At 38.8% G+C, this 4,610-nt stretch overlaps 1 pseudogene; it reads left to right on the top strand.

The window, feature by feature from the left end:
* Window positions 1-1,182: 1,182 nt before the first annotated feature.
* LOC127425427 (uncharacterized) lies at window positions 1,183-4,257 on the top strand (annotated as a pseudogene).
* Window positions 4,258-4,610: the final 353 nt, after the last annotated feature.

The raw sequence follows: 4,610 nt of genomic DNA, 5'->3' as shown, positions 1-4,610 counted from the left end.
GAGGCATTCAAATTCAAAACACCACATTGGATTTTTCATTGATTTATTTGGCTTCTCGAGTAATTTTCTGCCCTTTGACTCCTTTCGTGATCTCAATTGTTGACAAACAGGAGTGAGGGAAATTTGAAGCCTTACTTGTTGTCATATACTGAATTTCTTCAGAAATTTCAATTACCAGTTAAACCAAGAGAATTTGCTATTGTTTTTGACGCAGTTCCAAAGAGTGTGATGTTACTTTTGAAAAACTGTAACTCAGAAGAAATCAGCATGGTTAATCTTTGTGGAAATATTTTCATTGAAAATGTTGATGTTTTAAAACAACAGTGTAGCAATAAGATTATAAGGAATGCTCTTTGTTCTGTGTCCTTACCGGCAGCAAGATTTTTTTGATCTTCTTTATTCGGTAACATCTCTTGGGTTAAAGCATGGAAACTGCCAAATAAGTTTTGTATCAATAACAAAGTTAAGGAAGTGTCTTCATAGAATTTATCCTGCTAAGCATGTTTTGAAAAGATTTAAGCTTAATATTTCGTATTCCTGTGATTTTTGTGGTCAAGAAAAAGAAACTATTTTGCATCTTTTTTTTCATTGTCTTTACTCAAGATTATTTTGGAAGGATTTGGAATTTTATATTAACAGAAAAATGGAGTGTATGATAGAAATGTGTATATTTGATGTACTTTTTTATACAGAAAAAGAAAATTTGAATTGTAAAGAACAACATATTATACATTTGTTTATTTTGTTAGGAAAATTCCATATACATAAAAAGAAGTGGGCTCAGTGTAAACCAAATTTTGCACATTTTATAAATGACTTTAAATTATATGTAAATCTCTTGGAACAAACAAAAACAAAAAAGCACTGAAAACATGTAATGCTCTGAAAGCATTGAAATTTATGTAATTTTCTTCCTTTATTTATTTATTTATTTATTTATTTTCTCTCTCTCTGGCAGCTAATGTTAATTTGATTATGTGGATATGTAATACCTCTTGTTCTTGTGGCATTGAATCAATAAAGCATTAAAAAAAAAAAAAAAAAAAAAAAAAAAAAAAAAAATTTGAAGCCGATGAATGAAGGGCCACGGTGTCAGTGCGAAACTTTCATCACGCTGACGTACAGTGACGTCAAGAGCCCGACAGCCAATCGCGGCGCACCACGACAGTAGAAAAAGAACGCAAGCGTTTCCACCCCTTCAATTTTCAGCGATCGAAAGGGGAAAGCAAAGCTGGGAATTAAGACAATTTTTTCCGGACATTTTTCCCACCCCTAAACAACACAAAAGGGGTCTTCAAGAGATCCTAATACAGAAAAGCATACAACATGGTTGTAGTTTCAGCAGGCGCCGGAGGTGCCCACAAAGTCCTCCTAATATCTGGGAAACAGAGCGCTTCGACCGGCGCGACACAGGGCGGATACAGCCGGTCCATATCTGTCATGCTGCAGAACCAGCAGCCCTCTTCAGACTCCGACTCCAACATGTCCGGAACACCACTGCGAAAAAGACAGAGACTCACACATTTGAGCCCAGAGGAAAAAGCTCTTCGAAGGTGAGACCAACTGGGGATTTAATTTCATCAGCCCTTTAATCCAAGCAATCACTATTAAACCAGTTTAAAATTAAATACTTCGTCAGGGTGGTTCATACTTTCATATAGAGGTTTTCTAACACTTAAGCGAAACCAAACGTTAGAAACGAACCGGTTTAACCCTTGCATATGGAAACATTTGAATTCCAGCCAAGATGCGTGGGTTTTACCGGTCAGTTCCTCCCCCTCTGATTCAACATTCACAACTGCTTGCGTGGCAGGGACATGGGCGCGACTGCGCATGCGCCGTTTCCTCAACACCGTCATAACGGGCAGCTAAAAATATAAAATGATTTAATTTTATATATAAATATTAATTGTGTAATTGGAAAGAATGTAGAGGGAGAGAGAAAAAAAAAATCAACAGGGCTCAAACCAGTCTAAGATGGTTGCATGGTCTCTCTCAGTCTGGTCTTTTGGCTGGTTTTAGATGGGTTTCGGGCACTTTTTAGTTGGTAAGATCTGCTTAAACCATCTGTTTTTTTTGTTTGTTTTTTTCCAGCAGGGAACAAATAATCTTTGTATTTGTATTACCTACTATATATCCCAAATGGATCTTACCTTTTGTTTTTGTTAAAATTGCTTCTAAATAGCTATGCGTTTATTTCTAGGAAACTGAAGAACAGAGTTGCTGCACAGACAGCAAGAGACAGAAAAAAGGCCAAGATGGGCGAGTTGGAGCAGCAAGTTTTGGAGTTGGAGCTCGAGGTACTTCAACCAACTTTTATGCTTTATTTTCACTTCCATATAACATTTGAAACGAGGTTTCAGTTTCTTGCACTGTTCAGTACAGATGATATGGTTGTGACCTTTTTTCCACAGAATCAGAAACTTCATGTTGAGAACATTCTGTTGCGAGAGAAGACGAGTGATCTTCTGAGCGAGAATGAGGAATTGAGACAGAGACTGGGGTTGGATACTTTGGAAACAAAAGAGAAGGTAAACCGATTTGTTTGTACTGTTAGCATGAATCGTTGAATAAATGGATGAGGAAAGCCATATACTCATCAACAGTCAACACGCAGTAAAATTAATCAAAAACTGTCCAATGCGAGGGCATAGGAATGATCAAGATTAAATTGTCAAGTGCGCAAGTTGTTGAACCTAATCTCTTCTAACCGAATAGGAAAAATAGTGTTGTAGAATGAAGCTTGTTATTGTTCCACACTAATTTCACCCCATCCTTCTCGGTCTTTTTTAGGTTCAGGTACTGGAGTCCGCAGTGAATGATTTGGGTTTGGTGACCGGGTCTTCTGAGTCAGCAGCACTCAGGCTACGTGTGCCTCCGCAGCAGGTGCAGGCCCAGCAGTCCCCAAATCTGAAGACTTCACCATGGATACTCCCAGCCCTGGCCCTGCAGACACTGAGGTGAATATCAAAGTGCACAAAACATTAGCTATTGAGAAATCAAACTCTACTTCCTCACAAAAAAGGCTGAAACCAACAAACTTGATTAAAAGAATAGTTCAAATTCTCAAACTAGAGTTTTGGCAAATGACAGATGCATTGTGGATTCTGGAGGTTTAAAATGATTAAGTGTTAAATCTAAAGCAGATATCATCATATTATGTTTCCAAATCACTTGTACTGTAGGAACAACAATCTCAACTGATTTTCTTTTCTCCTGCAGTCTGATCTCTTGCTTGGTATTCTGGACATCCTTGACCCAGAGCTCTTCTTCAAGTCAGGTCTCCCAGAATCACAGGAATCACAGGAGCTTGTGCTGGTTGGGGGTGAAGGAGAACAAGTACCTGCCTCCCCATCTGCAGCTTTGGGGGCCACACCAGTTAAGCTGGAGGCCCTTAATGAACTGATCCACTTTGACCACATTTACACCAAACCTGCCGAGGTGGTGAGTGAGGAGAGCATTTCTGAAGTCAAAAGTGAGGAGATCAATGACTCCATTGACCTCTCAGAAGCCGATGAAGAAATCGAGGTGGAAGACCAAACTGTGTCCGTCAAAAATGAACCAGAGGAAGTGGTCATCCCTGTGATGGAACACAATCCAAACGGGGTTGACGACTTCCTCTCCGATGCCTCTTCCTTTAGTGGCTATGAGAAGGCTTTGCATCTGACAGATGCATACAGTGACTCTGGATATGAGAGGTCTCCCTCCCCTTTCAGCAACATTTCATCCCCCCTCTGTTCAGAGGGCTCTTGGGATGATATGTTTGCTACCGAACTTTTCCCCCAACTGATTAGTGTCTGAAAAGAAGTAATATTTGCATACAATATCATTTGCAAATATGCCTGCCTTTGCTATTTTCAGTGTTAGTGATTTTGCTATGTGCTTCATAGTGATGTACAAACAATAGTGTATAACCCATCTTGCAATTAGACCAAAGGCATTGCTTTTTAAAAGCTTCTATTGTACTACAGCAGGTCTGTTTGTGTGGGGTCCAAGCACAATTGGAGTCCAGCAACCATTTTGAAAGTTCACCGGGGTGATGTACAGTTCAAAAAAACAACTCTGTATTTTTGTCTGGGGAAGGGGGCTGGGGGCTAATTGTTTTAAATGGAACTATTTATTTGTGTATCTCTCTCTCTCTCTCTCTTTCCAGAGTCTTATGTATTGTAATCTGTAATTAAGGCTTCATGTACTACATCGTTTTATTATAAATGCTCTCCTCAATCATATTACATTAAAAAAATCAGCATTGCATAACTTGTTGCTTCAGTGTCAGTGACTTAAAATGAACTTGAACGGGTGCCAGATCTGTCTACATCTGCTTTACATTCCACATGTTTGCAACTTCCTTAAATGCATGCTGTAGCTAGAGTATGATCACATGTAGAGTGAATATTATTTCCTTAGGCCCCAACCATTTAAAAAAAGTTTTTTTTTTTTTTTTTTTGGATGAAATGCGAGTATACATATTATCCACCTGAGAAAAACATCTAGCTCTCTTTGGGAGATCTGTATCTGCTTTCTACTGAAGTACTTCTGCATATTACACAAGACAATCATTAGACCCAGAACCACAATGTGGTACTTTTGGTCCAAGTACCATGTCAAGT

This window comes from Myxocyprinus asiaticus, chromosome 3, assembly GCF_019703515.2.
Source record: "Myxocyprinus asiaticus isolate MX2 ecotype Aquarium Trade chromosome 3, UBuf_Myxa_2, whole genome shotgun sequence".
NCBI classification, from domain to species: domain Eukaryota; kingdom Metazoa; phylum Chordata; class Actinopteri; order Cypriniformes; family Catostomidae; genus Myxocyprinus; species Myxocyprinus asiaticus.
Note: the sequence above shows the minus strand (reverse complement) of the source record. Positions and strands in the feature narration are given on the sequence as shown.